The sequence below is a fragment of the Rousettus aegyptiacus genome, unplaced genomic scaffold (genome assembly GCF_014176215.1).
Source record: "Rousettus aegyptiacus isolate mRouAeg1 unplaced genomic scaffold, mRouAeg1.p scaffold_m13_p_4, whole genome shotgun sequence".
NCBI lineage: Eukaryota > Metazoa > Chordata > Mammalia > Chiroptera > Pteropodidae > Rousettus > Rousettus aegyptiacus.
Genome location: NW_023416307.1, coordinates 110,586,800 through 110,599,568, shown reverse-complemented (window position 1 = coordinate 110,599,568; position 12,769 = coordinate 110,586,800). Strand labels below are relative to the sequence as shown.

At 37.8% G+C, this 12,769-nt stretch overlaps 1 pseudogene; it reads right to left on the bottom strand.

Moving 5' to 3' along the window:
* Nucleotides 1–6,950: 6,950 nt before the first annotated feature.
* On the bottom strand, nucleotides 6,951–7,069 carry LOC118602221 (annotated as a pseudogene).
* Between the last annotated feature and the right edge of the window lie 5,700 nt (nucleotides 7,070–12,769).

Here is a 12,769-nt window from a genome sequence, read left to right as displayed (position 1 = left end):
CTGAATAGTTCTATGACAGAGTATGTACTCAATAGATGTTTATAGAATGAATGAATAAGTGAATAAATGTAAAAAAGCAAAAGAAATATAGTATAAATATTCAATAAATGCTATATTTTTCTTCCTCTACTGAAAGCAGAAGCTGGAACTGGTTTCACAATCAAACAAAAAATAATGAGGTGGCTGGAACACCGAATCACATAGTAGAAAGAAAACAGTTTAGAGTCAGACCTGCCAGAATTCCCACTTCTCCTCCTGAAGCCCCAGTTCCTTCGCTTGTTAAATGGGAATAATAATAGTCCATGCCTCATAAAGTTCTGAAAATGGAATAAAATGATTTACAAATTTTTTAATTCCAAGACTGCTGTGAAGTAAGCTCTAAATAAATGGTTATTTCTATTATCTTTGAGAACTCTGCACTTTGGTACAGTGGAATTTTGTTGATTCAAATATGCTTTCTTTTTCCCTTTCTTCCTTGAGAGTTGAGCTTGCTCAGCCTGAGTTCAGCTTATGTCGATTAAGGACTTTTCAGGGTAGGGACGATTGCAAGACAAAAGAACAATTAGTTAAAGTTTTTGTGATTTTCTCCCATGACTTTTTGGTGATCTACATCATTTATGGTTTGTTCATCTTGATTGTCAAGGGACTCTCAAACTAAGAATCATCTTAATTTTATATATTTTTATATATTGAACAAAATCCACAAATAAATATCAGCTGAATCAGATTGGCTGCCATTTAATCATATGGGATATTGATTATTATGGGTAAAAATGATTTGATTGAAAAACATGGTTGATTCCATGTTAATGTATGAAGATGATTCTAAGCATGGCAAGTTTATATGATTTGTTCCAAGTCATCCTGCATGCGTATGGTAGTAAAAAGTTGTGAACTCATAGACTTATGGAGTAGTTGTAGATCAGAAGGCAAATGTCCCTGTTATTCCCTACTTCAGGCATAAAGCCTCTTATTCCTGGACTGATGGCTATCGGTTCCTGCTCTTTATTTTTTTCTCTGAGGCAAATTGGTAAAACTATGACTGAGTAATTATCTTGAAAATAATATCCTTTTTGTGTTAGACAAATTCATGCCAATCCCATATCACTGGATAGAAGTAAAGACCCAAAGATAAAATCTTTAACTCATATTACGTGAATTCTTTTGAAAACTAATATTTATTTTTAGGAGAAGATGTTCCTGTCTTTCTTATTTAGTTCCCTCTGCTTGGAGTGCCCTTTCCTGGTCCACCTCCGAATATCTGAACTCTATGCGTTGCCTAAGCCCCTGCTACTTTCTCTATGAAAACTTTCCTTAAGCCCATGTTGTCAGTATGGTAGCCACTAAGCATATGTGACTATTAAATTAAAATTAAATAAAATTAAACATTTATCTTAGTCATACTGACCACATTTTAAGACCTTGATGGCTACATCTGGCTAGTGCTTACTCCATTGGACAGCACAGACATAGAACATTTCCACCATTTCAGAAAGCTCTATTGGATAGTGCTATTCCAAGCATTCTAGAGGAATATATTCTCAACTTTTACTGACTTTTCATAAAATCATCTTCGTTTCTTTATGGCACATGTCACTTTTTACCTTGATTGGCTGTATAAGAGTATTTTCAAATGATGATATATAGACTTTAAGGGATCCCTGGACATGATTCAAGGTCCTGCAGTGTCAGGGCCTTCCACTTCAACCAGATGAGCTACATTAAAAAATCATTTAAAAAAGCTACATTTTTTAAACTTTGCGGAATTCTATGTGATACTAATTTTTTCTTTATTAAATATGTTTTTTCAATTATAGTTGATATACAATATTATATTAGTTTCAGATATACAACATAGTGATTAGACATGTATATAGCTTACAAAGTGATCATCCCAATAAATCTAGTACCCATCTGACACCACACATAGTTATTACAATATTATTGACTATATTCCTTATGCTGTACTTTACATTTCAATGACTATTTTGTACTACCAATTTGTAACTCTTAATCTCTTCCCCTCCTTCACTCATTCTCCCAGCCCTCCTCCCATCTGGCAACCATCAAAATCTTTGTATCTATGTGTTTGTTTCTGTTTTGTTTGTTTGTTTATTTATTTATTTAGATTTCACATAAAGTGAAATCATATGGTTTTTGTCTTTCTGTCTGAATTATTTCACTCAGTATAATACCCTGTAGGTCCAACTATGTTGCTGCAGATGGCAAGATTTCATTCTTTTTTATGGCTGAATAATGTTTTATTGTATATCTGTACCACTTCTTTACCCATTCATCTGTTGATGGACACAGGTTGCTTCCATATCTTGGCTATTGTAAATAATGTTGCAATGAATATATAGATGCATATGTCTTTTCAAATTAGTGTTTTGAGTTTTTTCAGATAAAACCTAGAAGTGGAATTATTGGGTCCTTCTTTGTCTCTTGTTTTAATAGCCTTTGTTTTAAAGTCTATTTCATCTAAGTAAGTATTGCTACTCCAGCTTTTAAAAATTTTTCCATTTTCATGAAATAGCTTTTTCATCTCTTTATTTTCAGTCTGTGTGTGTCTTTCAATCTGAAATGAGTCTCTTTTAGACACTATATGTAAGAGTCTCGTTCTCTAATTCATTTAGCCACCCTATGTCTTTTGAGTGGAGCATTTAATCTATTTACATTGAGAGTAATTGTTGATAGATATGTAGTTATTGCCATTTTATTATTTATATATATTTTAAATTTATTTACTTTAATTAGTTTCATGTATATAGTCATCTATATAGTTCATAAAACAATCCCCCCGCAATTGCTCCCTTCCCTCTTCTGATCCTCCACTTAGCCAATATATTAATGCTAACTGCACTCCCTATGCCATGCTTTCCATCCCCATGACCATCCATCAGCTACTAATTTGTACTTCTTTAATCCTTCACCCCATTCTCCTAGACCTCCAAATCTCCTCCCTTCTGTCTGTTACCAAATCGTCTACTATATTTGTGAGTCTGTTTTTTGATTAGTTTGTTCTTTTTATTCCTTAGATTTCGCATATAAGTGAAATCATATAGTGTTTATCTTTCTGCGTCTGACTTAAATACCTTCTAGCATTGATCAAAGCAATCTTTTTTCCATCCCCTTCCTTTTAGTCTGTGTATCTTTTAATCTGAAGTGAGTCTCTTGTAGGTAGCATATGTAGGGGTCTTGTTTTCTTATCCATTCACTCTAACTTTTGGGTGGAACACTTAATTTTTTTCCATTTGAAGTACTTATTGATAGAAATGTAGTTGCTGCCATTCTTTATTCCTGTTTTTGATACATGCATTTTCTTCTTAAAGAAGTCCCTCTAACATTTCCTGTAATGTTGACTTGGTGGTGATAAATTCCTTTAGCTTATTTTTTTTTTTTTGCCTGGGAAGCTCTCTATCCTTCAACTTTAAATGATAGCTTTGCTGGATAAAGTACTCTTGGTTGTAGATCACATCGAATATTTTGTGCCAAGCACTTCTGTGTTTCATAGCTTCTTTTGAAAAATCAGCTACCAGTCTTATAGGTGTTCCCTTGTAGGTAACTATCTGTGTTTCTATTGCTGCTTTTAATATTCTTCCATTGTATTTATCCTTTGGCATTTTAATTAATGATGTGTCTTGGTGTGGGCCTCTTTGGGTTCCTGGTTTTTGGGATTCTCTGAGCTTTCTTGGGTTGTATGTCCATTTCTTTCACCAGATTTTGAAAGTTTTCCATCATTATTTCTTCAAACAGCTGTTCAACATCTTGTTTTCCTTCAGGTACACTGATCAGATGGATATTTTGACCCTTAATAGTGTCCAATATCCTCCTTAAATTATTTTTATAGTCTTGGTCTTTTTCTTGCCATTCTGATTGAGTATCCTTGGCTTTCCTGTCCTCTAGATAGGGCGTTTGATCCTCTTCATTCACTTTGTAATTCTTTTGTTTATTCCATTTAATATACTTCTCATCTCAGATAAAGTGTTCTTCATTTCAGACTGGTTCCTTTTTTATAATTTCCATTTCCATTTTTATGTTTGTTATCTTTGTTGAAGTTCTCACTGAATTTATATACACTTCCCAAAAGTTCATTGAGCATCTTTATAACCAGAGTTTTGAACTCTGCATCTGTTAGATTACTTGACTCCATTATATCCCTCGTATGGTTTCTGTTTCTCTGTCTTCTCATTTTGGCATTTCTACTTCTTTGTCTTCTAATTTTGGCTGTCTTTCCTTGTCTGTTTCTATGTATTAAGCAAAGCTCCTAAGTCTCCCCATCTTATTAGTGTGAATTTGTGAAGTAGGTGTCCAGTGCCACAGTCCTGAGAAGGATTCAGCTGCAGGCCAAATTAGGCCTAAGCCTCTGCCCCTTGGGGGCTACCCGTTAAGATTCAGCAAGCAATCCACAGATGCTGAGTTTATAGTTACCTCAAAAGGCCACACTAGAAACCAAGGCCAGCTGCCTCCAGTGTGAGTCTAGGCACCACTCAGCAAGAAGCACCTGACTCACTGAGGATACACCTGGATATGGCTTGGGTGGGGCCATGAGTTTGGGAGGCGGGGTTTCAGGACATCTTCTGGGTGGAGCAACCTATGTTATCCAGTTTGATGACATCTTGGCTACAGAGGCACTGTGTCTGTGCACTGGGAGAGGGGAATGCTCAACAAGGATCAAGGAATACCACTGGCACTTATGTATAAAACGAGTCTTGCCTTGGCCCTCACTCTGAAAATGTCTCCCTGTAAGTCCCTGGTGCTCCCTCCATGCAGCCAAATCGAGCATTGGTGCTCAGAGTGAGCAAGTGCATCGCCATGAAAATTCGCTCTGGATGCAGCGCCTTTAAGGGGTGTCTGTTGTTGCCGTAGACTCTGTCTCGCTCTGCCATTGGAGACCTGCCTACCCTGTGACTTCACCCCATCCTGCCTTCTGCCTTTGCAGGGTGACTTCTTAGATTTCTCCCTAGTAGTATGACTTGTTCATTTAGACCCCAGGTGATTTTTCTTGCTACTGCTCCTTGTGTCTGTCACAACTTTGATTTGGTCGCCAGAAGGATGAATAGAGCCTCTATTATCTATGCCATCTTTTTTCCTCCATGTTTTCATTTTTTTCATCTTTTTCTTTTCCTTCTTACAGAAGTCCATTTAACATTTCTTGTAATACTGGTTTGGTGATGACGAACTTCTTTCGCTTTTTCTGGTCTTGGAAGCTCTTTATTCATGCTTCAGTTCTAAATGTTAGCTTTGGTGGGTAGAGTCATTTTGGTCATAGGTCCTTACTTCTCACCACTTTGAATATTTCCTGCCAATCCTTTCTGGCTTGCCAAGTTTCTGTTGAGAAATTAGCTGACAATCTTAGAGAACTCCCTTGTAGGTAACTAACTGCTCTTCTCTTATTGCTTTTAATATTATTTCTTTGTCTTTACACTTTGGCCTTTTGTTTATGATGTGTCTTAGTGTGGGCCTCTTTGGGCACATCATGTTTGAGACTCTCTGTGCCTCGTGGGTTTGTATGTCTATTTCCTTCACCAGATTAGAGAAGTTTTCTATTATTATTTCCTAAAATAAGTTTTCAATTTCTTCCTCTTTCTCTTCTTCTTATACCTCTATGATGTGAATGTTGGTATGTTCGATCTTGTACTAAAGGCTTCTTAAGCTATCCTCATGTTTTTGGATTCTTTTTTAATGATGCTATTTTGGGAGGGTGTTTTCTGCTACCTTTTCTTCCAAAATGCCAATTCGGTCCTCTACTTCATCTAATCTACTGTTGATTCCCTATAGTGTATTCATTTCAGTTTTTGTATTTTTCATTTCTGATTTTTTTTTTATGTTTTCTATCTCCATTTTTATGTTCCTATGTCTTTGTTGAAGTTCTCCCTGAGATCATTGAACACCCTTATAACCAGTGTGTTGAACTCTGCATATAGTGGATTGCTTGTCTTCATTTTGTTTAGTTTTTTTTTTTCCTGGAGATTTGTTTTGATCTTTCACTTGAGATATGTTTCTTTGTGTCCTCATTTTGACTGCCTCCTTGTATTTATTTCTATGTATTACATAGAGCTGCTACGTCTCTCAGTCTTGGTATAATGGTCTTATGTAGTTGGTGTCCATGGGTCTCAGTGGCAGAGTCTCCCTGTTCACCTGACCTGGGTGCTCCAGATGTGTCCCTTGTGTGGGTTATGTTCGCCCTCCTGTTATAGTCGAGCCTTGATTGCTTTTGGCACATTAATCAGAGGGATTAATCCTCAGGCTAATAGATTATGAGGACTGGCTATGACCGCAATGGAGAAGCTATTGGCAATGGAGAAGCTATTGGTTCTATGCATCAGAATTTATTTTAGCAGGGCTCTGGTGCCTGCCAAATATCCTTTTACATGTGTCCTTTGTGTCTTTACTCCTATTGTATTTTGGTGCTCTATTGTGGTTTGAAGCTGGTCACTGGGTGTGTTGCTTCTGGAGTCTCTTGGGAAGGGCTCTGTTTCAGGCCAATGTCAGCTGCTGCCTCTGCCCAGCTTGTGTGGCGACTTAGTATGAACTGTAAAATGATCTGCAGATGGTTGCCAGTTGTGCTGGGTTTGGAGGTTTCTGGAAGAGGCTTAGCTGCGAACTGAGTCCAGCTGTTGCTAGTGCCAGGCTTAGCAAGAGGTGTGGGTCATGCCTTTTCTTCTTCTTCTTCTTCTTCTTCTTCTTCTTCTTCTTCTTCTTCTTCTTCTTCTTCTTCTTCTTCTTCTTCTTCTTCTTCTTCTTCTTCTTCTTCTTCCTCTTCCTCTTCCTCCTCCTCCTCCTCTTCCTCTTCCTCTTCTTCTTCTCCTCCTCCTCCTCCTCCTCCTCCTCCTCCTCCTCCTCCTCCTCCTCCTCCTTCTTCTTTTTTTAGGCAAGGCAACCCTTGGTTGACTTAACAGATTGCAAGGACCTCTTCAGTTTACAATCCCTTATTTTTTTATTTTTTATGCCTATAGCACCTGGTTTTCCTAAGTGGTCTCCCAACCAAGTACAAACCAGGCCTGACCCTGCTTAGCTTCTGAGATCAGATGGGATTGGGCTTGTTCAGGGTAGTATGGCCATAGACTGTCTGCGAACCTTTGAGAGGTTTTAGGAAAGTCTACATCTCATGCTGAGACAGGTTGATTTGTATGGAAGTGGTTTGGGTGGGCTGCAGTTTGAAAGAGGTAGGGTCTCAGGGAATCATCAGCCTGGTTGATGGAGACTGACTTTGTGCCCACCTATGTGAGCAGGTGGGAGGGCTCAACAAAGGAACGATGGCATCTGCCAGAACTTCTGTCTGGGGAAAAATCTGCCCCTCCATCCTTTGCCTTGAAGCCAGAAACTTTAGTTCTTCCTTTTATGTCATTAGTACCTTTTGAGTTCCTCCCCAAGTGCTGGAACTCAGAGGGAGTGAGTTTGTTAGCAAGTAAATCCATGTGAAGGCCTTTCTTAGAGGATTGCCTAGGACTCCAACAGTTCTCTGTCTCACTCAGCCACAATTTCCACTGGTTTTTATAGCCAGAAGTTATGGGGACTTCTCTCCCTGGCACTGGAACCCTGGGCTGGGGAGCCTGGTTTTGAGTTGGGACTCCTCAACCATCAGGGGGAACCTCCACAGTTGAGATATCCCTCCTGATTTTTAACTGTCACACGTGGGTGTGATACCAGCCATTTTGTGTCTCTGCCCCTCTTACCAGTCTCAAAGTGGCTTCTTCTCTATTTCCTTAGTTATAGGACTTCTGTTCTGCTAGACCTGAGGCAATTCTCAATAATGGTTATTCTGTAGTTTAGTTTTAATTTTGAGGTGGTCATGTGAGGAGGCAAACACTGCATTTACCTACTCTTCCATCTTGACTGGAAGCCTATGTGAGATTACTTTTGTTAAAAGTCTTAAAACCACTGCTCTCTTAACTCCTGTTATATTTTCTGTTCAGACCCCTTGAGGTTAGGATTTACTTCTGATTCATTTTTTCATCTTCACCATACCTGGTTCAGTGAATTGCTATACTAGAGACTCAAATATTTCTGGTTGGTTGAATGAAGGAGTTAAACAGTAGAGACTATAGCCTAATGCAATTCCATTCTATAGAACCTACAGTATAATTACTGAACCCTGTTTTCAGTTACATTTTTGACCAATTCTGGATTGGATGATTTTCCCAACATCTTCATTATGTCAATGTTAGCAAAAATGTAGTATATGGCATTTTCTACTCCATGTATTACTTTCTCTTCTTTCTCTATAACAATTATTTAGGTTTTGATTTACAGTTTGGTTTACCTTTTCTGATCTGTTTATGCCTCTCAACCTTCAATTTATCCAGTTCTCTCTACAGAGAGTTTAACCAGATTGGCCAATTAGCACTTTCTGTTTAACAAATATAAATATTTTACTCTACTCAAGTATGGGCATACTATGCAGTGATAAATCAGGACTTCCCTACAGATTTTTTTTTTTTTTTTTTTTTACCTAGAGAGAGTACATCACTTGGAGTAATTACATCAATAATAATGCACATACATGTACATATTTTATGTTTATATCTTCACTGGGAGCTTTGATTTCTTCTTGGAATCAAGGACTATAGGATCATATAAAATTTCTCAATTTGCTTGGAGGTTTGATGAGCTTTGTTGTTTAATAATTATACCATATGATGAATGTTAGTACAAAGTGGGTTTAGCCAAAATGTGTGATGTCTGATACCTTCCCCATAAGATCACTAGAATTAGATAGTATTATCATATATTCTAAAAGAGAATTCATTGTATTTCCATATCTCAGGTGGTTCTGACCTCTATGCTAATTAGCTATTCAAATACATTGAGTGATTATTCTAAGAGAGCACAGTTGATATATTAAAGTGTAGTTTATTCTAAAGAATAAGTATCACATTTTGCTCTTTATTTATAGAGTTGCTTACTATCTCTCAATGGATTAATGGTTTTGCTGAGACACTAAATTGTCTTTGTTTAACTGAGGGACAATAATCAAGTTGGCTTTTGACGCGCTAATAATTTATAGCTGTGCAGGTGATGGTTCCAGCATCAATCTGTGACGTTCTTTTATCAAGGCTAATTCCAATGTAATATTTCAATTTAGTTTTCACTAAAGTATTCAATTTGCATTTTAAAAGCAGTCAATACAGGTTAATAAAATGGTGTCAACTGATCACTAATGAGCTGTTTTACTTGTATAACACTGCCCTTCTCACTACGAATTGCCTTAGATTGACATCCCACTACCCTGGGTGCCAACCAAAAAGATATGTGAATACCTGCTACAGCCATACAGCCAGAGATGCTAAATATGTGCACACTGGATGCCTTTTGGATTCTTTATTCTGTCTATGCCAATGTAACTGGGTATGTGGGGAATAAAAAACTGAACAAGAAACAATATATAACCTAGTGGAGCAGTCATGAAAATAGCTTATAACAGTACAAAAAAAAAAAACTCATAAAAGTTCAGGAAAACTGTGACAGGAATACAGAGGGAGGAGAGCTTTGTTTTCCATGGGAGTTGGAAAGCTTTACAGATAGTGTGGCATTGGAGAAAGACCTAAAGAATGAATATGGCTGAAGAAGTAGAACAATTCTGTCTTTTACATCTCAAATCTCTGCCTTCTTCTATTGCATCTCTCTGATTCAACCAAAGAAAATTCTGTTTTAAAGAGCTTATATGATTAGATCGGGCATATGAAGTTAATTCAGGATGGTCTCCCTATTTTAAGGTCTGTCAACTTAATTACATGTGCAGAGTCCCTTTTACTATATAATGCCACATTTTCACAGGTTCTAGGGCATGAACATATTTGGGGGACCATATTCCTATCACAGTAAGGGAGAACAGTAGAAGTAGATGGGCTGTTCGTGGCATTGCTGAGGAGTCAGGTATTTGTGGAGGGATACAACAGGAAATGTGGATATAGAAACAAAATCGATCAGTCCCTTCCATGCGTTCCTACAACACAATGATGGCCCCACTAAGAGTAAGCTCAGATATATTGAGTTGTTTCTCATCTGCTACTTGATACCAGAGACCTGACTTTATTCAGTTTTGCACCCCAGGGATAACACCCTGCCGTCCCTCTCAATAAGTAACTGATACATATTTTTGAAGTTGAGTTGAAGGAAATTGCTGGCAATTGATGGTAGTAATATATCATTTCTTAGGCCAAGTAATAAATGAGGATTGTCAGACGAAGGTGGTAGAGGAGATAATTTTAGCAGAGGTCTTATTGGCAAGACGGAAATCATATCATGGAGTAGACCTCATCTTTCCCTCATACTTGCTGCTGTCTACCCTCTGAAACCCTGAACCACCTGGAAAACTTCTATATGTGGAATTATTGCTATACAGCTTTTGGTGTTTTCAGGATAGTTTGTTGTTTTTCAGGCTTACCAGTAGTACATAGTCCCTCCACATTATAAAGGTTTCCTCATGTCTTGAATAAACAGTTTTATTTCAGCTTACCATCTAAGAGCTGTCCAGTTAACTTGTTTGATTTAACAGGAATAACATCTATATCATTACTTGGGGTTAAATTGGGAGGCTATGCTTTGGAAGTCAGCTGTTCTGGATTATGGTTGGTCTATTTCACATAACCTCTTGGAAGCTTGGTAGTCTCATCCATAAAACTGGGATACAACACCCCATAGATTGTCCTGCAGATTAAATGAGAGCATGAAGGTAAATACTTGGATCTTAATTATTAATTAAATTGATTAATGACAAATGAATATTAGTCCTCAACACTTCTCAAAATGTTTTAGCCCAGGGTCTTATTAGCTACACTGATGTAATATATACATAAAATACATAAAACATGAGCAAATAGAAACATCGCAGCAATTGAGACCCTAGTCATAGGACACCTCTTTACCTTTCCCCCCTCTCCGCAACTGTTCCCTCTTTTCTCCTACTATTCTCCCCTCATTAGATGGGTGTGTCTGTCTCTGTGCTGGAAAACCATGAAACATACCATACCCAGTGTCAGGGTCCCTCTAACAACCTAAAGGAGACTCTGCAGTGCTCCCTCCTCTTTAGCAGGGGTCCCCAACCCTGGGATTACCAACCAGTACTGGTCCATGGCCTGTTAGGAACTGGGCCACACAGCAGGAGATGAGAGGCAAGCAAGCTAGCGAAGCTTCATCTGTATTTGCAGCCACTCACCAGTGCTAGCATCACCATCTCAGCTCCACCTCAGATCATCAGGCATTAGTTTCTCATAGGATCACTAGTCCCTGGTGCCAAAAAGGTTGGGAACTACTGCTCTATAGGACTTGTTTTACTTTTCATTAAGTAATTCATCATGTGGTGTCTTGTGACACCTATTATTCCATTATTTAACTTTTCAAGTTTTTATATCTTCTTTCTGAAAACATTTTATGAGTCTCTATTCATTCAAATACATTTTTTGATCACGTATTATGTGCTAGGCACTGAAGTAATGGGATCAGGATAAACATGGTCCCAGTCCTCAAACTGGCAGTCTGGTGTGGAAGATGACCAGTTAATCAACTATGATCAGTGAAGCATATTGATATAGGGAATAGTAAGAAGCCCATGCATCTTGATGCAGTCCATAGTGCCTTGGATGCAGTAGGTGCCCAAGTAAGTAGTATATGATTAAAAATGTTTCTAATTTTATACTGTTGCAAACTCGATACAGTTGAAAATAGGCAGTATTATAGGTTGATGCCTCGACTTAAGGTCAGTCTCCATCAGAGATTTCTCAGTAGGTCATGGAGACTGATGGAAATCTCCCTGCTCCCCAGTCAGCACCCACAGCACTACCCTCACTAGGTGTGGCCCAGGTCTGAGTACCCATACTCTCTTTGCTGCCCTATTAACAGCTTAACTCAATGACTCAAAGCTTAATATGTACTGGAGAATCTATCCATATACTGAGAGATCCTCTTTACTTTTGTTGACCACTTCCCCTTGTTTTCACCATTTTCTTTGCTAGTGTTAATTTTAAGGGTATAGGCCTTATTTCTCAGTCAAGAATGTATTTCAGGAACAATGAAACAAAGGTAAATTATTTTTTCTCTTTTCAGTTGCACTCATATTCTGTTTATTTTGTGAAAGATTGAGAGAGAGGTCAGAGGACCCACAGATGGACAAGTTTACAGGCCATGATACTCAAGATAGCAGTTCTTTTATTTATGATGCTTATTCCATATGTATGCAGTTCTCAGAGACATCCCTCAATACACTTGCCCCTTCCCTTTGAAGACTCAGAACATTTTCCACAGACATCCAAGAACAATGTACCTTCTAACTCACCTCAAACCACTAAAAATTCTCCAGAAGCAGCAGGCAAGAGTGCAGGAGAGGAGAATTATGTTACTCTGATCCTTTGCTCCTGACACCTTTCCTTATGTCTGATGAAATATAAATAGTACAAACCATGATTCACTATTAAACCTGGAAGAGAAATGACACTGAGATTCATAAATTAATGTTAAATCTGTTTTCCACTGTGATTGCAGGATTAGGAAGTGCTCACTCACCTGTAGTTAGCAATGACAAATGATCACTGAAGAATTGCATTATTCAGTTTTCAGTGACAATATTAGGAAAAATATTAAAAATACTTTATAGAATCATGAATGTAGCATTTGGAAAAGTAACTTTTTTTCCCCAATGCCTTTAAAAAAGTCACATGGCCCCATAATTACCTGAACTTCTTGACATACTAATTAACTCTGATTTAAAACAGCTGTTATTTTGGGAGTTAAGCTCTGTGAACATTGTCTAATATTATTATGTGACCAT